This window comes from Filicampus tigris, chromosome 6, assembly GCF_054856515.1.
Source record: "Filicampus tigris isolate MCC_2025a chromosome 6, RoL_Ftig_1.0, whole genome shotgun sequence".
Taxonomy (NCBI): domain Eukaryota; kingdom Metazoa; phylum Chordata; class Actinopteri; order Syngnathiformes; family Syngnathidae; genus Filicampus; species Filicampus tigris.
In genome coordinates, this window is record NC_141222.1 from 13,454,370 (window position 1) to 13,477,934 (window position 23,565).

At 39.5% G+C, this 23,565-nt stretch overlaps 1 protein-coding gene and 1 pseudogene across 1 annotated transcript in view; one reads left to right on the plus strand and one right to left on the minus strand.

Moving 5' to 3' along the window:
• The window catches only part of sgcz (sarcoglycan zeta), a 301,050-nt gene that overhangs the window by 138,953 nt on the left and 138,532 nt on the right, over window positions 1-23,565 (minus strand). The window lies entirely within an intron of this gene.
• Window positions 15,682-23,565, plus strand: part of LOC147145897 (uncharacterized) — a 32,454-nt pseudogene continuing 24,570 nt past the window's right edge.

A 23,565-nucleotide genomic window follows, 5' to 3' on the forward strand; every position in this document is an offset into this window, starting at 1 on the left:
AATTCTATCTGGAATTCTCCAGACTCCCGACAACCGTGGCCCGTATTTGTAGCTACAAATGCTGCACCCTCTCTGGTGTGCTGTACTTTGTCAAAATGGCTTCCCATTTCTTCATACTGAATCACATACTTGAGCTTGTACTGTCAATAAATTGAAATTAATTTGTGACAAAAAGCATGCAACGCGACTCCCCGATGGTGTAGTGGTTCAGTCGCCTGCAGCCAGTGCAGGTTAAGTTTTCCAAACAGGAGACAAAGTCAAAACCAAAAGAAAGTTAGAGCTTGTATCATAATGTTTGTAGAAATCTTTGAAATATGAGGCACATAGTATACTAAATTTGCATTGTGCCACTAAAGATTCAAAAACCAGGCAAAGATGAACAAGAGCAAAAGTGTTTGCAAAGACTATTTGCACAAATCAAGAACAAAAGTCGGATGCTCAAAGCCGATCCGATACCACCTGTTACATACTAAATCAACCTATGTTCATATATACAAGATCACCAAAAATTAGAAATATATGCATAGTCTTCATAAAACTGTCTGAAGATGTCAATAGGAATTTAAGGAATGCTTTATTTCAGAAATATGAGATATTAACCTAATCTTTGTCTATATTCGAAGACGACACAGCTGCAGTCAAGCATAAAAATTGGGGCATCTTAATTTTTGTGCCGGTGCAAGCCTTATTTAGCCTTTTTGGGAATTTAACAGGACCATGGTGGGCATTCTAGCGTACTGAAGATACTTTCTATGACATGTGCCCGGCGCACTTGATAATTTGCTGAAAGTCAGCTAAACATTATGCCTGCTGGGACCACGTTTAACTATTGCCGCAGTTAGTGTAACCTGATTTCAGTGAATTTGATCAGGGGCACAAGTAGACAGATTCTGCACTCCCTGTGTGGTGGATGTCATCATATTTTATTTATAAAATGACAACGGTGTGCATTGAAAGCACTAAATCATTGTAGGAATCAGTTTATGTTCTTTATATTTTTAAAAACACTCCCAGCTATGAAGGGGGCTGATCGGGGTGTTGTCGCGCATGAATGAGTGCCCACTTCAAAGATCTGTGATCTCCCTGGTTTACATTATCCACCTGTGGGAGTCTGCTTAATGTTCCTTACAAACGTATTTTGCACACTTCCACCTCCTGCATGAACTCCAGAAATCAGTTTCTTTTTCTACTGTGTCAAGGACTGCAAACCTCTGGCTAATTAGAGGAGCCACTTCGATTTACGGCGAATCAAATCAGCTGTGTTCATGCCCCCAATGGCACAGAATGCCCGTTTTTAACTGCGCCAAGTGTACGTCTGCAAAAATACCAAAACCTAGTCTAGCCTGCCCCTGCGCAGATTAGATTTACGTTTGAAGATACAAGACATGTTGTCGATTTAATTGTTTATTTAATAATCGGGAGCTTCTATAGCATATGGAAGAACCATGCGCAGCTACAACAGCCAGGCATCTCCACATCATGCAAAAGGGAAATAAGAGTTTTCAAGATTAAGGGTTTTCAAGATTTTCAAAGCGTAATGCTAAATCAAGGAAATACTCGATTAAAGTGTATCAATTTGGGAAACCATTCATTGCGACATGGATATTTTATTAATACAACACATTAAAATTTGTAGAAATTGTGCATCATACATTTTAAACACCAACACGGATTATTCTGTTAATCTAGTCATGTATAGTAAAATGTACAGATTAATTGTATTTAAAGGATGTACTAGTGGACTATTCTACTCTCACAACAGCGTTTTTTAATTGTCAGTTCAAAAAAATGCTAAATTCTTTACTTAAACAGTAACCAGGATCAAAAGGGTTTATTTTTCCTAAACTGTTGCTTTAAGGTAATAAAAAGGGTTTGTTTGTGTATTTTGTAAAATCTGTGCAGTTTAGCGTCTTAAAGCGCTCACACATTCTGCTTAATACGCTGTTGCTGCATACAACAGTGCAGGCACACACAGAGACACAGACACATCCTCAGGTTCTTAGCAACAACAAACAGATGCCTTATTCCCAGCATGCAGAACTGACCTGTTCCTGCTGTTACTGTGCAGCAATGACGCATTAATTAGTCTGCTGTTTCAATGGCTTGTTAAGGGACAAATTAGATGAGATACTTGTATAAGGTTGAGGGTGAGGCTGATTTATTGCTCCTATCACACATTGTGAGTGCCCACAGACATGCTCCCAAAATCTCAAAGTTCACAGAAGCTATGCTGATTAAACATTCCGGTCCAGCATAGTTGACGCTCAACATGGCTGATGTGTTTTTCTTTCAGTTGCAGACCAGAGCAGGCGCCCCCAGGAGTGTACCTACATTATAATCTGATCCAGCTAGGCCGATAGTCAAGTAATAGAGAAGCAGTCAGTGCCTTGCAAAAACAAAAATTCACAATTTTCACAATGAAAATCTTCACCCCAAAAAATGCTATTCAGTTGGAAGAGTTATGAAAATCATTTGGTAAACATGTATATCATGTTAACTAGTTTACTTCTTAATCACTTGAAACTCTAAGGGTGGAACATGACTTGACTTTGAAATATTTTCAATAATAATTTCCTCATGTGCAAACTACGAGGCTGAAAACGCAACCCCAATTGTCTTTTGCTAACAGAGCCATCACTAAAGTTAATATTGGACTTTAATTTAACATGTCCTTGATTATGTTGGTAAAAATTGATTAAAACCAGCCTATTTGTCAGTTGAAAACACATTGATCAGAAAATGATAAAATTAAATGTCAAAATAGAAAATAATCTATTGTGTATTTAACGTCACTGTGGTGAAGTTATGTAAATGGTTATTTTGACACGTGACTAGGGATGTATTTAAAGTAGAAGTCAACTCAAACATATATTTTTTAAAGAAAATGTTATATGCAGGCCCACTAGTTGAAACACAGCATTCTGATTAATATAGTGTTTGTGGAGTATGAGTTAAGCACCTCTGGGGGCGGCCATTTTGTCACTTCTGCCGACCGAAAATGACATCACAACTGCTCAGGGCTCAGATAACGACCAATCATAGCTCAGAATCAGGTGAGCCGTGAGCCCTGAGGGTCTCCACTAGTTTTTCACTCTAATTTGTATTTTTCCACTTTTTTTGTCAGCTTTGTCAGCGTTGTTGACTGTTTTCAGCATTTTTGGCCATGACATTCATTGAAATAGAATACTGGTGCTTGATGGTTTCGCCATTTCGGCAGCATGTGCTTGCATTATCACCTATCGAGGGGAATGTCGGCACAATTTAACCATTGACACTTTAAGGCCCCTTTTTTTTCTAAATGGGCAGCATTTTTGCAACAGCCGCAAATGTTGTTCAGCGGAAATGGCGATACTGTTGGACTGTCTGCGGATGAATGGTTGGTTGGAGGAGCTGAGGATGAGGCGTGAGAATGTGGTCAACATGGAGGAGGACATGCGGAGAGGAGTCTGTGTTTGAAAAGTAAAGTGAAGAGGGTCTAATTGGAACTAGAGAATCGAACCATCCTTTCTGCATGTGTCCATGTTACTCACCAACGGGTGCTACACTTGCTTACTTTCAAACTTGTAACAGATGTGAATGATGTCATGCATGTTGTGATCATGACATCTCTGAACGACCGGTGAAAAGAGACTTGGTGAAGGCCTATATAGGATTGGAGAAACAGATTTTGTTGTTTTTTCTGTTGGTATTGTTAGTTTTATCTCACGGGTTCTGTAAAGTGCTTTGTTACAGCTGCAGCTGTTGTTTAAGCGCTACTTATATAAGGTCACGTTGAGTGGAATTGAGTTAAATCAGGTTGAGTTGAGTGGAGTTGAGTTGCACTTCATATCATCTGCCATTGGATTAATCGATATTCAATAGCAAAAAAAAAAAAACATCACAATGATCAACAACTAATGAATTGGATATTCTTTTTTATAATGTCTGGTCCTAATTGACACATAAATACATAAATATATAGATGTATAAATGCACATTGCCTTGGAGTTTTAACGAAGTTGCCAAGGCAATTCTAACTAAAGTGAATGTTCAGATACTGTAACTGAGTGTTTTAGGATATATCTATGCACCATTGTAGTGCAGTCAGTGCCTACAAGGCCTTCTGTGCTGGCCTAACCCCTATCAAAAGCACTGACCTACATTTACGATTTAACTGAAATTGGATTAATTTATTTTTGTCTTGTCTATTATGTCTATTATGTATGTATTATGTTCTTTTTTTTTTTTTACCAGTTAGATTTCAGATACACCGCTACACCACTCTTGACTTTTCGGCAAGCTTAGAGTGATGTCATCTTTTTCTGGCCTATGACTGGTTGAGCTTGTGTTTGTGTTGAGTTGTTTGGAGGAATGTAAAGGGTTAACTTTGTTTCTTACTTTAGTAATAAATGTATTCCTCCCGATTTAGGCAGAATGCACCCCTCTCACTGTAATGCTACGCATAGTTATATTGCATTTTTGTATAGTATTTGATAAACTTGCGATGTTATTTATAGTGGCGATATTAAGGGTGGATTAGGTCACATACAGTCCCCACTGAAAGCCCAGTTATGAAATGCAACACTCGCCACTGTTAGGTACTTCATATGTTATTGACTTTTTCAGGGAGGTCATGTCAATGAGTAAAAGGCTAATTATGTAAAATGTGAATAAGTTATATCTGACTGAGTTTAATTAAAATGGTGACCAACTGTGGTGATAAACAGAGCTGAAAAAGTCAAGAAGGCCAAAAGAAAAGACTTGCAAGAACAGGAAGTGTAGCAAAAGAGATGCAGGAAATTAAAAGAAAATCATAAAGGACCAAAAAGGTTTCAGTGGAACTAAAAGGACAAAGGATTGAACAAAGTCAACATGATAGGGGATGGGGCAAGAGAATTCAAAGAGGAAAACAAAAGGGAGATAGGAGGGTGGGAAAAAAATAGATAGCCTCCACTCCAGTACTGCCACAACAGAGACCATGAGTATGTGTATGTGACAGCCATGTGATCTAAGGTCTTAAGTGTCACTATACTGCCTCTGCTGCCATAGCAAGCCATTCATCACCTCAAAATCTGGTGTGCCCTTATAACAAGTCTCTCTTACACACACACACACTTGCATCTTTATGCCATGTCCTCTATCAAACAGCCCTCCCATGTTCTTGAAAAATGATGGTTTTGGAGATGTCAGGTTCGACCCATTGCCAGTGAATTACCAAATAAATGCTACCAAGCAGATGCTAATGTGAATAACAAGTCACTAAAAAATAACAGCATTGACCAATGCTGACCACAGAATGTTACAAAAGGATAATATGGACAATCAATTGCTTATCTGGTACATATCAACAAAGCAACCGTTAAACTCAAGATGTGGTCTTACACTGCATTATGACAGGCACACAAAATGCATTGCAGAAATGTCAAAAAATGCAACTAGTTGACAATAGCATGCACTCTGCAAACACCTTCCCGTCCGCTCCCTCTCCGTTACTGTGTCAGTCATCTTTAAAGGTTAAAAAATTGTACTTCATTTTGGTTCTATTTTGGTTTAACGTATGCTTAGACTCATGTCACTGGTAAGAATGTGGAAATGTTAACTGTTTAGTTAGTAGAGGTTTTGTGATGGCCATAATTTTCACCTGAATGGAATTAATTCATTAATTTCCCCCCACCCCTCAGTTTGAAATCTACCTTTCTCTGGTCCACTGTAGTAGTTTGCCAAAGCATAAAATGGTACAACAGGCCAAGAAGAGGTATCAAGAGGCTGAGGAGAAGCTGAGTCTGCACCATGTACAAGTACAAGTTTCATGGGTTTTCATTGCAACACCCACTGGAAAGAAACAGAACATAAAACAACTTAGGCCTTTTTGCAAAGTTACTTGCAGGAGACTGGAGCTGAACCCTAAAATTAAGCACACAGCTTGATTCCCCAAAGAAATTGTGGAGACAAATAGTAATCTTTAGCTGTTGTGTTATGTATGGGAAGAACTGCTGGAATGCCAGAGTCAATAGTAATCGAACTAATTACAGACGGCATGCTGATGAGAGCGTTTTACCTCTAATCGCTTGACCAATGCCGAACATATAGGAAAACGAAGAGTAGATTATAAATGCTGTTGAATACAGTATAGAATTAATATCTGGCATTTGTTCATAAAACCAACATATAATAGCAGGATCCTGTAAAAAACAATCACTCACTTACCATGCCAGACATATTACAATGCTGCTATGGCTGATTAAGAGTATTCAGTTAATCTAATATACAAGCTTTTGCTTTGATAAGTTATTATTATAAAACAGAACACTTTTACTTAGGAATGGCTACCGAGCCTTAGTATTAACTGGCCCCGGGGCAAATTTATTAAAGACCAGAGTATTTTTCTGTTAACTGTATTAACATTACTTTGCATCGTTTACCTCTCTAATCTCATTACTATTTTGCAATAATGCAATGATAAGTGTTCAAGAGGCATGACTGGATCTACCCCATGGCCTTCGAGTCATGAGCGATCAAATTGAATCATATAAATGTAAACCTTAAACGTTTAGCAAATGTGCATCCCACCTTACAGAACTGCTTGTTGGAGCCCACCTGCATGCACCACTAGCTACTTTACACCTGTTTTCTTTTGAACTAAATAATTGTTTATATAATGTTATTAACACTGTAATGGCAATTTGTTGAAAATATTTCCTTTTCTATAGATCATTGTTTGTATTTATTTTACATTGTTTTTGCAGTCACAAGACAAATTCCTCCTAAAAAAAAAAATAATAATAACAATAAAAAAACAGCTGTGCTCCTTCTAATATTTTTTGTGTGGGTTTTTCTAAACAAAAAAGTTCTAATAAGAATACCGTTAAAGTTCTGGATACATTATCAGTATATTTAACTCATTTGATGCCAAAATGTATAAATATGTTTGCAGAATCGTTGTTTGTGGATGCCATAACGTATTAATACGTTTTCATTTTTTATTTTTTCAAGAAACTTATCAATGTTCAACTGCTGTTTACTAAAGACTGGTAAAGGGTAGAAACATACTTTTTTTTGACGAAAGAAGAGGATCAAAGCTTTCTTTTGGTAGCGTCCATGTTTTCTTTTGGTAGCTTCCATGTTTATATAGATACAGAACAAAATGTTCTGTAGACCATCAAAATGTTGTCATAATGGTCAATAATGGCTGGCACTGGCGCTTCCCATTTGAGAACCTTGTCTGGGACTGAATGAGTTTTAAGAGTAGTAGTGTTGTTAAAATCTTCATGACAACAATTCCTACTTTTGCCTCCGATGGTGGGTTTTTGACAAGACTTGCTTTATGGAAGCATCCATACCAATGTCTTTCTGTAGAGTGGGTACTCTGTGTATGGTCACTTTGTGCTTTTGTCACAAATAAACCTTGCCGTTAGCGAATGCCTTTATCAACATTTTTTTTTAAATCAACCAACGCATAACAATTTGAAGCAAAACCACATTATTCCGTTTACGAGATTACATGCCTGTATTCTCATAAATCCAACTGCCCCACAAGGTTATCATTTGCCAAAGGGGCATGAAAAATGGCTACATCCTGTTTGCACAAAAACAAAATTGTTTTTATATTTGAGTCATTACATCACAGACTTAACTGCAATCATATTAGGTTTGAAGCACAATTATTGCATAATTCTATATTGAGATCATTGTTCTATTTATTTTTACACGCTTTATCATCTAAACAAGTTTTTCTAGGTCATTAGGCATGCACCAGCCCAAAAAGGACTCAACATTTCTCTGGGCTGTTTGTAGACCTAATATTAATTTCTTCACACTGACTGCTTGTTTTATTTCTTAGTTTGTGAAATGTATTTCATCTTTTCACCGTCTTTATCATCATAGGTGGAGTAGTAATTGCCAAGGTGTCATCTGTAATTATTTAATTAAAAATTCATCTCTTTTATTAATTAGTCATATTGATTACATGTAGGTTGTAATATAATATCCAATTACATTTAACTGTTTTTTTTTTTTTAATATTTCAAGCAGGAATAATTAGGGAGATATTGTCATCATTAAAAAAGTGACTAAAGACTGAACATACGCAAAGGCATGCACGTGCACGCAGCGTGATACGAGTGCTGAGAAGGCTGTTGGCGGGTTGCCAGCGACAAGGGAAGAGCAGCAGAGAAACCAATCGGAGAGGAGTAAGCTGCTGTCCTTGAAGTGGACATTTATCACATAGCCGAAAACACACGCACATGGACATGGAATCAAACACACGAGCAGATGTTATGGCATCATCATCATCATCATGCGAATGAACAGTGATACAGAGATGTAAGTCGTGCAAAAAAAAATAATTGTGATTAATGTGGATTGCAGAATGTATTTATATGATCAGCAAATACAAAATGGCATGCTCCATATGATACCTCCTCAGAGTACTCATGCCTTTCTTCATGGAGCAAAAAAAAAGGCTATATCTATCAGTTACCAAAAAACATAACACATTTATATACGTATATATAAACTGTTTCTGCGAGTCCCAAAAGAGAACAACTTAATATGGATGGATCACAGTCAACACAACATCACCAAGCTGTGCTATAAGAGGACAGAGGACATTCATTCATTTGTTGAGAAACACTGCTTCTCGGGTCCGATTCCCATAGTGTAGCAACATAGTTGAAATTGATGACTACTTGTGATACTTATTGACGTGGCATTATGGATGACGGCAGTTGAAACTTAAGTATTACGTAAGATTAGGTGAATATTTTCTCTGATCATTGTGGTTAAACTCCAAATGACTTTGTCTACGGGCGGGTGGTCGACTAGTTAGCACGTCCGCCTCGCAGTTCAGAGGTCATGGGTTTGATCCCGGTCCCGGCCTCCCTGTGTGGAGTCTGCATGTTCTCCCCGTGCCTATGTGGGTTTTCTCAAGGGTACTCCGGTTTCCTCCCACATTCCAAAAACATGCACGGTAAGTTGATTGGACTCTCTAAATTCCCCCTAGGTGTGATTGTGAGTGCGGATGTTTGTTTGTCTCTGTGTGCCCTGCGATTGGCTGGCAACCAATTCAGGGTGTTCCCCGCCTACTGCCGAAGACGGCTGGGATAGGCTCCAGCACGCCCCGCGACCCTTGTGAGGATAAGCGGTACCGATAATGGATGGATGGACTTTGTCTACATTGTTCTTTTTAAAAATAAGAAATTCTATAATAAATGGACAAAAGTGTGTGAAAATGAAGGGAAATGTGTTGGAAAAGAATGGCACATTTTAACACACACCCTAGATCCGATGTTGCATCTCATTTCCGCGCAACATTATCCGATGCCTCACAAGTGTCTGGTCTCACACTGGTTGCACCGCCACAGGAAACCAAATCAAAAAGACAATTTCCTTGCAGCTCAGGCCACCAAAACACAAACTTTTCTCTTTGTACAAGGAAGACAAAGAAATGATTAATCATGACCTCGGGCAAAGTAGGAGAATGTTTACTGCTTAATTTAATGTTCAATGCTTTTACACTATTTACACACATTTATTGCAGTTGTAGAATCCAGAATTTAAATTAAAAATGTTTTTAAAAGCAACTTTTTCAGTGAAAAGCATACATCTGTTTCACGATTGTCGCTGTAATGTGTCCTCATGTTATCAACATTCCTGTTCTGTATAATAAATACATTTATTTATATTTACAAATATAGATATACAATAGATACATACGAATATTTCTTGCATTCTGGAGCTGGATGTCTCTTGTTTTAATGAGACATGGTGTGCTAAGTATTAACTTATATATAATGGTCTTTAAAATACAGCAACATATCTAGTTCCCAAAGGCTATCATGAATGATGATGAAATCTTGATGCAGTTATGTCATTTTAATATGACTACTTATTACAGTATTTTGTGTGGCCAGTGACAGCCTTAATTCAGTCAACCACCAAGCGATACGGCTGACTAGGCAGAACTGGACAATCGCAAACAAATTGCAGTCAGTGACTGACCCTTTGCACAACTATCAACTCGATGCAATTACGAAAAAAGAGTTCTTAACGAGAAACAGGGTTTTGAAGTGTCACCGATATTATTGAACCACAAACAACATTGCATGTTTGTCAAAGAAAGTGTGGATTTGCATCACTTGCTCTAGTGATAGTTCTCCATCGGCAGCAAATACAAAGAGAGGAAATCGCTGAGAAGGAAGGAAAGGAAAGAGTGGATATTTAAGAGGTTTTTGGCAATGATAGCCCCATTCATTGACTGCACCCGTACATCCATTTTGGCAGCAGAAAGACTCTCCACACTTCCCTATTAACCCACAGACACATAAGCATATATATGTGTATATATATATATATATATATATATATATATATATATATATATATATATCTTGCCAAAACGTTGGCTAATGCTAAATACTATTGCTATCAAATAGGTCCGTATACTTAGAAGCTATCTCAACTTCCTGGCTCCATGTTCTGCTTGTGCTGCATGCTCCTTTTTGGCTCGTATTGGAAGTTTGCTATTTTATACAAGTCCCGGTGACCACAGTGCCCACAGTGATTATTTTGTCCTACATTATTTGTCCACTTTTTACCTTGCCTGTATGTGCCGTAGTAAGAACATTCTCGAAGCCGTTTTGCTTTGGTGTAGCTGTTCAGATTCACCCCCATCTACAGTACACACAATGTATTCACTTTATATGTAATCGTGTTGCGGGAATAGCTCAACTCAACGTTCAGTATGACATCAGCATCTCGTATCCTCGATTAGCAAAGGTTTAGTGCATCTGTCAACAACGCAAATATTTCAGTGTTAGTTCAAACAACATGCCTGTCTGCTGGTTGCATCTGTGATTGGCCAAATGTGCGTGGCAGGAAGTTCACGTACCTTATGCTGAATGATGAAAGCTATTTTGAATCAAAGAGATGACACACTTAATGTTGCTAGGTTATAAAATGGCAGAGCTGGGCAGTCCGTCCCTAGGCTGGACCGGTCAGACCCTCTGGCCCGGCCGGATGCCCATTTTTAAGGTGGGGGTTCGGGGAGTGACAAATTTTAAAAAATGGCTGGACTAAGCATGGCCGGAAGTGGATTTTAGTCAGGCCCAGTAATCGGCCCTCATGCGTTTGACGTGGTCGCGAAGCGGCCAAATTTCATCTCAGCCTACTCAGTGAAAGGCTTCTTTTTAGGCTTCTTTCTACTCCCGCGTCGGTGCGAGCGACAACTGCCGCATTGATTCACGTGACCGACGCATTGTGCTGTTGGTGACAGGTCTGCAACACATGCCACGCACCCATCAGGAATTGCTGCTGTTCTGATCGGTCCATTATGTCACATGTTGCGATGACATACAGTTTCCCACACGGAGAGGAGAGAGAGGATGCAGCACGCAGCTCGTTGCTGCTCAAAAGCAAACTAGTTTGGCAATAATTTTTATGAATAAGGGCGGGGAGTCGCGGCCGTTAGGGTACTCAGGTCAAAAGGGTGGAGGGTCGCGGCTGGACCGGCAAAACAGGGTCAAGTGCCCAGCTCTGTAAAATGGTTTTACTTTTCATCAGTCCCCCCCAAAAATACACAAACACTATTACAAACTACTTTGTGATTGGATGGTCGGGGTGCAAGGACGGAACTTCCGCCTGCCAGCACAAAGTTTTTCTGCCTGATGTGCGGGTGTGAGTCACTGACTACAGTGGGCCATGCATTCACAAGTATTATTCACTTGTTATTTTTAAACAGGAAATCCCTAACCCACACCAAAGGTCTTTAGACACAGCACAGAAAGAAACCACAGAAAGATGGAATAACTTGAAGGTATCATCAACCATTTTAGTGTGAATCATATTTCTGAAGGTATCATCAACCATTTTAGTGTGAATCATATTTCTGTTTCTTTTTCTTTTACTAAAATAAAATAATTGAGAGGACTGCATTTACAATATTTGAAATGGAGTATCAGCAATGATTTGTATCAGAACACAGAAACACTCAAACCACAGAAATATGCACGGACTACATATCCTAGTGTATTACTCAAATAAGGCTATCTAATATAATATATCTAATATATATCAAGATATATTGATATCTTACAGATACTGTAGCAAGTTGAAGACTCTTTCTTTTACAAGCCAATAACATTGAGAGTTCCATGAGTGCTTGATCTTGCCAAATAGAAATGTGATCTTTGATTCAACTGTCCGCTCTCTTCGTTTTAGCCATCTACCCTCTCTCCCCTCTCGCTACATGACCAATTAGAGAAAAAGGCCCCTAGCTTGGCACAGAGGAAATGACGTAGGTATGGCTGTAGGGGTTGCAGCTGGTACCATGAGTAGGTGCAGGGAATTGAAGGGATCCAGACAGGACAAATACAAGAGATGGACAGATGAAGGCCAAAGTGAAATAGTAGTCCAGATAGAGGCAGAGGACGGGATAATGATGAGACTTCAACTGGGCAGAAAACTGTCAGTGGATGGGGAGAAGTGAAACTGATTAGATAGAGAAAGACTTATGGGGTTGGAAAGGGGGAGGGAGGCGGGGAGCTGCTGGTGTGGGGTAGCAGATGTCTGCTGTTGAACAGTTGTACTTCATCAGAGATTCATTCTTCTGAGGCATACAAGTGATGAACAAAGGCAAGGAAGGCTTGCGAATACATCTCTTCCTCTGTCCTTTCCCCTTTTTTACATCAGCTTCCTCTGGTCTCTTAAGGGGAACATGTAAATACACCAACAAGTCAGTAAACCTTCATGTAATATGACTGCCTCCCACAAGCATGCAATGGAGATGCTTGCCTAAGTCGCATAAAACCTTCAGTTATGATATATCTAATATATATATATATATATATATATATATATATATATATATATATATATATATATATATATATATATATATAATATTACGACTGGCAATAATGTGTTGGTGGGTAATGACTGCCTTCTCAAGTAACTGCTTCTCGTAATTGGAGAAAGTTGCAAAATAAATCTACACGTTTCAGCCTAAGGCTCTTGCATTGCTTTAGTTATCGTAGAGGTATAGGCACGTGATCCACTAATTTATTGAAGATTAGGAAACATTTAAATGTGATCTAAAGTTTGCATCAATGAGTTTAGGATGTTTATTATGCTTTGTCCCCAAGCAACTTAGCTATAAAGGATTTCACTATGGCTGGATTTACAATGCATTTACTTACTACCCAGTTCTGAGTCACTGCCTGTATCTATTTACATTTTAAATGAATGATACCCAAATTCACTGTGTTTATGTTAAGTGAAGGTAAACATTACACTACTTAGTCACAACACAGACAACATGTAAGTCACCTATAATAATAAATGATACACAAATTAAACATTACATATTGTACTGTTTAATTGGCCTGGGCTGACACGTTTCCCATTGGTTTGAATAGAAATACTCTAAGCATTATTCCGTGTCAATAATCATTTTCCAAATGAAACGGTCTGTGCATCTCTGATGTATCGTATTGTAGTGAAAATGAAGCTTCAAGATGTTTCATGAACCAATTGTATTTTTTTTTTTACTTTTCTACATGATACTGTTGGTTTAACCCATTAACACCGGGAACTCATAACCACATTTCTACCACTAAAGCCAGGCGCGTTGTCGTGTCTTTCTACCTTTTGAGCCGGGAGAACATCCAATGTAATGCATCAGAATATACACACGTGACGGTGTCGTGAGTTCTGGGAGGATATTCTGATTTTTTTGGGGGCCATAATGGCAGACGCAGACAATCGCTGGAGCTCTGAAATAAGTGACGCAGTAATATAGATGACGCGCTTGTGGACTGAACCAGTAGAACCAGCCGATCGTGGTATATGGTTAAGATATATGTTTGTAGACAATGACTATCTCAACGGCTTTGTAACAGATGATGATAATTACCACTCGACTTTTTAAAAAAATTAAAAATAGTGCTTCTCTTGCACTGACACTTTATCTTTACATCTTCGATTGAAACAGTGAATATTAATAAACCTGTGCCTGTGTGAAAGCCATGTGTCTAAGTTCTCAAATTATTCTTGGAATCATCTGCTACAGCGGTTGGGATATTAATTATTTTGTAAGTGTTGAATTTGCAGGAAAACTTTTTTAGGGTGATTTCAAAGACGACCTTAGGTTTTGAGAGATGTTTAGCCAGGTGCTTTAGGCCTTAATGGGTTAAAGAGAAGGGTTTAAGAATTGGCAAGTCAGTTTGCTTTCAGCCTATGTTGAACAGAGAGTGCCATTGAGGGGTGTAAAAAAAAAAAAAAAGAACTGGTTCATGAAGCATATTGATGTTTCATTTTCCCATCATTGTAGTATTTTTACCATATTTAGCTTTTGATGTAGAGCAAAAAAAAACATTTTAAAATGAGACTTTGTCTCACGGCAGCACGGTGGTCGACTGGTTAACACGTCCGCCTCACAGTTCAAAGGTCATGGGTTCCATCCTGGCCCTGGCCTCCCTGTGTGGAGTTTGCATGTTCTCCCCGTGCCTGCGTGGGTTTTCTGCGGATACTCCGGTTTCCTCCCACATTACAAAAACATGCATGGTAGGTTAATTGGACACTCTAAATTGCCCCTAGGTGTGATTGTGAGTGCGGATGTTTGTTTGTCTCTGTGTGCCCTGCGATTGGCTGGCGACCAATTCGAGGTGTCCCCCGCCTACTGCCCGAAGACTGCTGGCATAGGCTCCAGCACACCCTGCGACCCTTGTGAAGATAAGCGGCATGGAAAATGGATGGAAGGATGGACTTTGTCTAACTTCACCCGTTGCTGAACAAAGTAAAATTGAAAGTGAATGATATGCGTTATCCTAGCTAACCCATTAAGGCCGGGAGCACATAACCATGTTCCTACCTTTAAAGCCGGGAGAGCATTGCCTTTATTTTCTTTTTTTAATCCAATTCTCTGTGTCCTAGCCAACAAAATGCATTGGAATATACATGTGACGGTGTCATGACTCCTCGGAGGATGTTGGTAATATCTGCCAGTAATGGCGGATGCCGCCGAAGTGAAAAAGACGACGCGCTTGTGGACTTTGAACCAGTGGAACCAGTTGAACGTGATATATGGTTAAGATATATTTGTAGACAATGACGATAATTACGTCTTTGTAACAGAATAGAGAATGGCATTTACCACTTGATTTTTTAAAATGAAAAATAGTGCTTCTCTTGCAATGATAAAAAAAATTAAGCTATTTTTACATCTTTGATTGAAACAGTAACGATTAATAAACTTGGGCCAGTTTGAAAGCCACATGTCTAAGCTTTCAATTTCTTTTGGAATGATCTGCTACAAGGGCTGAGATATCGATTATTTTTTTATTATTTTCGAAAACTTCAGGTTTTCGAGGGTGATTCCAAAGATTACCTTAGGTTGAGATGTTTAACCAGGTGCTTTAGGCCTTAATGGGTTAATAGAAATAAGTTAATAATAACTCTGTAGTCCAATCTTCCATCAGGGGTTCAAAATTGTTGAGATATCTATCAATAATTTGTTTTAAAGTTGTTTTCCAACTTTTGAGAAACTTTTGCCCCCATTTTAAGATCCAGGCTATAAAGAAGAGAAAGGACCTGGCTGGATTTTATGTGCGGAGGTCTTTATTTGCGCACTTGATTATGTTGACAGCACACACGCGCACACATACACACACTGCTACCTCTACACTAACTCTTTACACTACGTCTACAATGGTAGACAGTTTTGAGCACCAGAGTGCCACAACAAGCGGGCAAGAGAAGAGGCGAGCATTCTACAGATGCATTCAACAAATGCACATGATGGCCAGTCACGTGACGTCCGGAATCTATAGTGCGGGTGTGTGATTCGTCCCTGGATGCCGCAATGATATGATTGCCTGATAAATAAACAAATGACAGAGTAATGTGGACTCCGATAAGCCTGTCGGCATTAAGCTATAGGATACGTAGAGCGGGCTTCTTCATGAACTTTTGCAGCGGCCAAGTGACTGACAGAAAGTTCAACAAGTAGCACGATAATATGAAACTATCAAGACACTATGGTTATGGCCATGTCGCTGCACAAAAAGGCTTGTGGGTTGGTCAACTCAGGCTAAGACTGTAAAGTGATTGCCAGGAAAATCTTTATTATTTATTTATTTTTTTTTTTTAATTCTGATAAGCCCTTGACTAATGTTGGGCCCTGGGCTACATACAGTTTTCACAGGAAAAAGTCAATCGTAACTCTGCTTTAACAGTGCAAAAGAAGACATCTAATATGGTGGAAATTAATTATTGATTGTTGTAAAAAACATCATGAGGTGGCAATATACCTTGTCCCCTTTTAGACTGCATGACTTGTGACATCCAATGTGTACTCGATAAAGTGAGCCCGAAAACAGGCTTGACCGACTTAATCGCCACAGTGTATGCCCAGTTTAAATGGGAAACAGCCTTATTTGCAGTACAATTGTTTGAAAAATAAGCTTAGGTTAAATAATTCATTGTTAGAGTCGACCGGTTGATCCATTTTTTTATGATAATTTCTTAACTCTCCTTCAACATCTAACAACTGTGATGCATACAACTGATTCAGAACTGTGAGCAAAATGGTTTAATGAAAGCTGTGTCAGATACAAGCATCTGCTAGATGATAAAGATAACATCTCACTAAATGAGACAATGCATTTATTCTATAACTGAAAATGAGGAACTCATTCCACATAATCACCCATCTCAAACAAGAGCAAATCTCCCTTTGCAACTCACTAGCTCAAACACACAAACGTGCAGCACACATGCCTTCCTGCCAGATGTTTTTGGCTTTCATTCCAGACATCTGGCTTTTCAGTGCTGGAAATGTTCCAGACTGCATCAGCTTCCACCAGCCGAGGGTCAGCATACGACATACGCAACGTTGGTCAGCTCTGTCTGTATGAGCACCATCACTCTTTACTCCTGACGCTTCTTCCATCTGCGTATCCCAGCTGCTGCCTCCTGCTTTTTCTAGTTCCGACAACAAATGCATGTCCTATTTTTGGTCAGCTGCATGGACTACATTGATTCTATGAGTCCATGATCTCTGTCAGAATGTACTATTTTTACACCCTCATTTTTGTCTTGCCTCCTCCTGCCTCTTTATAGGTTGCTTCTCCCTTTCGTCGCACTGCTTCTGCTCTGTCGCCTCAACAACAGGGCTTCAGGGGTCAAATCTGCTGGAATGGACTAGTGTTCCAGGTGTGCATGTGTCTGTTTGGGTATGTGTGATGATGATGAGCTTCATTACACAGTCAACATCTGCCAAGTATATGTGTGCAATTTCTGTCCATTCCATAAATGTCACACAACAAAGCAGATGCTCGTTAACCACCTGTTTGAAGGAATATAAATACAGGTATGTTTATATAGAAATGTCCATAACTCATTAAATGTTATTACTTGAATTGTCGCATTACTGATGCAAACATTTACATTTTTGAACAAGGATTGCAAAACATTTCCTGAAAAACAAAAGGAAAGTAAAATTACTTGGTGACAATTGAGGATTAAAGCTTTTTCTTTGGCTTTTTTATGCCACCACAGAAAGGTACCAGTGATAACAAGAAGTGTAATGGGAAGATTAATAACCATAACAATAAACATGGCGACGTGCAACGTGCGGAGCCGGCCATACCGCCTATGTGCGTACCGGTCCGCCTATGAAGGATACCCATTTTGTCGGCGATAAATGATAGGCGGGAAATTTGGAAAAAATAGTTGGACTAAGCATAGTCGGAAGCCCATGTTTTCCTGTCTAGGTACTCATCTATTTACACATCCCCCCCACCCGTCATGCGATATTTGAAAAGAAAGACTCACCGTGGTATGGTAATCACCCGGACTAAATGCGTCGCCTTAAAATGTGGCGAGGCTTTCTCGAGGTCCTGCAAGGTACATGGAAAAAAAAAGTCCTACAAGGTGCTAAAAGGACATGCATTTAGTCCGGCCGCATGTATTTATCGCAATAGACTGCCCATCCCTATGTCACTATCAGAGCTGGGCACTTGACCCTTTTTTTTTTTTTTTTACCTTGACCTGGGTACCCTTCCGGCCGTGACCCTCCGGCCATATTCATAAACATTGTTGGCCCCTGCCCCGTTCGACAGTCGCCACATTAGTAAATCAGTTCTTTACAAAACGTCAGGCAAAAACCACTTCTGAGAGAGAACATGAACCAAAGAGGGCAAAAAGCGATCAGGACAGCAATTAAAAGGTAAACGGCCATCATTTTTATTCTTTACTCTATTCTTTGTTTTTTACATTATGCACAACTCTCATTTATTGTGCAATAATCTAATTGTAACATGTATTTGTTACATGTTTTGATGCATTTTTATGCTTTATAAAACATTTATGTCTGAATATTGGGGGGCTTGGAACGGATTAGGGCATTTACATGACCCTACTTATAAAATGTTCCACTTAAGAAATTTCTTCAAGAACCAATTAATTTCGTAAGTAGAGGTACCAATGTATATTATTATAGTATAGGGTGGTACTGGTTAGCACGTCCGCCTCACAGCGCAGAGGTCCTGGGTTTGAATCCGGCCCCGGCCTTCCTGTGTGGAGTTTGCATGTTCTTCCCGTTCCTGCGTGAGTTTCCTCTGGGTACTCCGGTTCCCTCCCACATTCCAAAAACATGCATGGTAGGTTGAGTGGACACTCTAAATTGCCTCTGGGTGTGATTGTGAGCGTGAATGTTTGTTTGTCTCTGTGTGCCCGGCATCCAATTCGGGGTGTCCCCCGCCCACTGCCCGTTGACAGCTGGGATAGGCTCCAGCACTCCTGCGACCCTTGTGAGGATAAGCGGTATGGATAATGGATGGATTGCAATATATTTTCATGCCATTACCTGCTCCTTATAGATCAGCTTTCTGCCTCTCGTTGTGTTCTACCATGTCAGTCATCTTGCTTTTTTTGTCCGATTGTGCAGTTCCCCTCTCGTTTTCAACTTTGTTAGCATTTCAATGGGTCCAACTGATTTGACAGCAAAGGCAACAATGACATAAAAACTTCCGATGCTCATTTATTCCCTTGAGTATGCACCATAAATTATATAGCCTCCATACTACCTTTATTGCTTTCTTCCTTAGAACCTGCTACTTGAGCAGTTGTCGCCAACCAGGTACATTCTTGCTGTCATGGTGGCAGTTAACACAAACCTGCCCATTGGAAAAGCTATCAACAATACTACACAGCTGTTAAAATTGACAGTCCACCTGCTTGCTTATCAACAAACCATTGCCAAATTATATATTTTTTAAAGCTAAAACATAAAACTTGGTGCAGCCACACAAGCACCTAATTAAACCTTCCATGTCTAAGCCAGGTAGGTAAACATGCATTGTATTCTAGCTCGCAGGCACGCGCTCTATCTTTGTTACAATGCTTGCGTGCACACCCACATGCACGCGTACACACACGCACAACATGATTAAAGAGCAAGGCCATCTGCTGCTGTGAGGAGGCTGAAGGGAAAACACAATCTCAGTCGATGCAAGCCTTGAAACATGTCATTTACATCCTCCGCTCCTAAAACCTCCTGTTCGCCACCTTTCCATCTGTACCTTCCTTTTCTCAAGTTAAGGCCACATCAAAGCAAAGAACCCATACCCCAGCATGATATTTGTAGATAACCTGGCTGTCCCTGATGGAATGAATTAAAATGTGTAAAGCTCAACATGTAAATTGTAATATCAAGGAAAAATGAATTGCATCTTGTGCTGCTTCTGAACTTAACCTTGAGGTATGAAAAAAAAATACAGTTTTCTTCAATGAGCAACATGCAACTTGATTTGGTAAAATATTTTCAGTCCATGTTGAGAGAAACTTGTGTCTGTTTTGTTCTTTATCATTCATTTAGGTCAAAGTGATGACTGAAACAATGCGCAATAAACTTCTTTCACTTTGTCTCTTCAAATACTGCCTCCAAGTCTTACTTTAAAAGACAATTTAGCCATGACGAATGAATACATTTATACTGTTTCCAGTTCAACATGTGCAGGAAACATTTTAGAGTTGCTCCACCCAGAGTGTGTATCTGGACAGAGTTACTTTAAGTCGAATTTGCACAGCCAGGAAAGCATACAGATGTGCACATTTACTTGAGTATATATGCATGTTAAGAAGAGACGGTACTCAATTAAATTGCATTTAATACATATACACATATGTGTGCTGCTTGAGAAAGCATTTTTGTGGTAAATTGTAGATATTTATGTTGTTTTCTTATTTTAGCTGCACATATACTAAAAGGTGTATGGTCATATGTAGCCAAAATGTCAAATGCATGTTTCTGGGTACCTACGTGATGTAGGCTCTCTCCTGCACTTAACGAGGAAATCAACCCAAACATATTTTTTTTCAAGAATATTTTCCCAGCAGTCCCACTAGTTGAAACACGGAATTCTGATTAATATTGCATTTGTGAAATATGAGTTAAGCAGATAAATCCACCTCTTTTTTGACATCTCAGGGGACGTCCATTTTGTCAATTCTGTCGACTGCAAATGACATCACAGCTGCTCAGGGCTCAGGTAACGATCAATCAAGGCTCAGCTTTAGAAAACAGGTCAGCCGTGATCGGTCATTACCTGAGCCCTGATCAGTGGCGGACCGGCTTATGGGCGGGTACTATTCGTTGATTCCCAGTTTCACTTGAAGATGAGAATGCTTCGATATTCCAATGCATGGATTATATACACTTGATATAACTCAATGACATAACACTAAAGTGAAAATGTAGCAGCTGTGCTAGGTATCACTTTCACTCTCAGACTGGTGACATATGGGCTGGTTAATTACCTGTAATATGACATTATAACAGTATCCACGTGAGACGCATGTGGAAAAGTGCAGATTTGCGAGTGTGTCTGTGTAGTTGGCTTGCACCACAATGCCAGTGTTGTCATTAGGTTGCAATCAAAGACTAACAAGCTCCAGATAGGGACCACCAACACACGCCCCCTGGAGAGTCCACACTGACATGCATCCTCGTCCACGTCTAGGATCTATGAACAGACTGCACTCAATTTCAGACCCTGTGAAACGAGAATCATACATTATACAATACAATATGAAAGAACCCACACCAAAGTGAATTCCGCAGTGTTGTATTTCTATCAAATATGTTAAATAGTGGCCTATATTTGCAAATCACGGGTGAGGTTGGCATTCCATCAGTACTGAGGGAAGGTCTGTAAATCTGTCACTGACAGACGCCCATTTTCCTGAAGAATGACGGGAAACTGACGGACTAAGCACTGACGGAGGTGGGTTTTCATCCTTCAATGTTATCACTAACTGGGTCACAGTACTGACGGACCTCTCAGTCTGTCACTAACAGACTCCCGTTCCGCTGACAAACAGATGGAAACACGTAAAAGGGTGAATAAGAATATACACCGGAGTTGCTTTGAGCAGACTGCATTGACTATATATGGAAACGCTTTGCATTTCCTGTACAACAGGTGGTAGTATGCACCAAACAGTGTTGTGTTGCATGTACTGGCTCAGTGTGCATGACGTAGCTATGTGGGGGAGTGTGTAGTCACCACAATGCCATTGTGTGGTGGCAAGTGGGCTAGTCAAGTTGTTAATACGGAAGTGGGTGCCCGTATGTCAATGTTCGTGAATGCGTATAGTAAGTTAGCCAGCTAATGAGCCTTAAATAAAGTTGTTGTTAGCCTCTCTCTATCATGCCGTCACACATGGCAAAAAATGTTTGCCCCAAGGAGAATGTCTCCTCAGATTTAGGATGGCGCTGATGTCCGACCGTGTGGAGGATTTTATTTTAACCGACTTGGATTGGATTCCACACTTCGCCACAATGTGGAGCGCGATTAAAGTAAGCTATTTAACCGTTTTGCCGTTTTATTAGTTAAAACAAAGGCTGCAGTCACCAGTGGGTGACTGCCTCCCACTTTACTATATTTACAGTTTAATAAATTAAGTTTGCTAATAAGTGAATGTGAGGCTTTGCATAGCTTTTTGGGCAGATGATGTTGATACACTCAACTCAATTTAAAATTTCTGTGACTGGTAGTGTGCATTTTAGTCTTAAATCTGTGCTTTTTGACAATAAGGAATACTCTACTTGGATTTATTATATGTTCTAACAAACTTGTGTCTAGGTCTGTTGAAGATCTGTGTTGCTATGTTTAACGCTTGCTAACCAAATACCGGCCACCTAGCATTTAGCATATTCGGGTTATTGCGTGCGTTTACATGGCTTTTAAAAACCCAAACACTCCCAATATTCAGGTTTTAAAAACTTTATTGGCTGTATGTAAACACAGTCAGACAGTGACATTTCAAGGCTGTTGTCACAGATGTACTGTACAGACTACATTGGGCTGACAGAAGTGTCTATGTGGTGGCCATGTGGTCGACATTCCCATCAAAGGCAAATGAAAGCATGCGCATTAGCTTAGCGTTGTCATTCACATGGCTCAAAAGGGGTGGATCTCCCTATTCATCCTGTATATATGGCTGTTGGTTACTTGGGCATTGTTGTGTACACATCTCTCAAACCAAGCCATACTGTTGTGATTTTAGAACAGTATACAGTTGTGTTTTGTCAAGCCCTTCTTTATGGCCATCCAACTAAAGGAGGTGAAAAACTGAATTGCGCCCCGAACCTCGTGGCTCACGAATGCCACCAGCTGCCCATCGTTATTACTCCCCCTACCAACAGACACCTAAGTTTGGATATGCTTGAAAACCTTTCAAACAGTTTCAAGCTTTTCAAAAAAAATATTTATTTACAATAATTTTGTACTATGCAGGATGTTTTTAGGCACAAGAAAACTACAAAACAATTTTGTAATGTTTTGTAGTGTTTTTTAGGTTCGACAAGCAAGGTTCTACTATATTTATATTACTGTGGTTTCTTTTGCAGTTACTCAAATAATTACTTTACAATTTATTAAGCTTTAAGAATGACAACAGTTTTGACTCTGAAATTAATTATTCCAAACAAAGTAATTTCATTAATCTATCGCAAATGTTGTGGTCTCTTTGCATTCCTTGCCGATGTCATGATTTGTTGTGGCGATGTCAAAAAAGTAGACCCAAGTGCGGGGATGCAGGAAGACAAGGCAGGAATGTAAGATGTACTCAAAAATAAAAGGTATTCCTTTTCCGAAAACAAACAAAAAAAGGCAAACAAGACACGTGGAAGCATAAATACTAAATTAACAACCAACCCAATAACACAAAGTAGATACAAAGATACGAAGTGTCAAACTGATACTGGGAACGGACTCAACACAACTGGGAACACGACCAGGCAAAAACAAAAGCAACAAACACAATGAACCGACAAGCACTGAAATAAATCTGGACTAAATACAAACAAATTGATGAGGCAATGAGGCATGTTCTCCCGTTCGCCCTTGAGTCAATTTCTTTCTTTCTCTAAGAGTCTGAAGGGTCGACCTAACGGTACACTTTGATTGTGAAATTAGCTTGCGCCATGAATCCAGAAGTTATCGCCAGTGGCATGTGCGCAGCTCATCTACAGGCTACTTTGAAGGAGCATGTGTTTTTGCATTCACTTATGAATAAATTCAATAC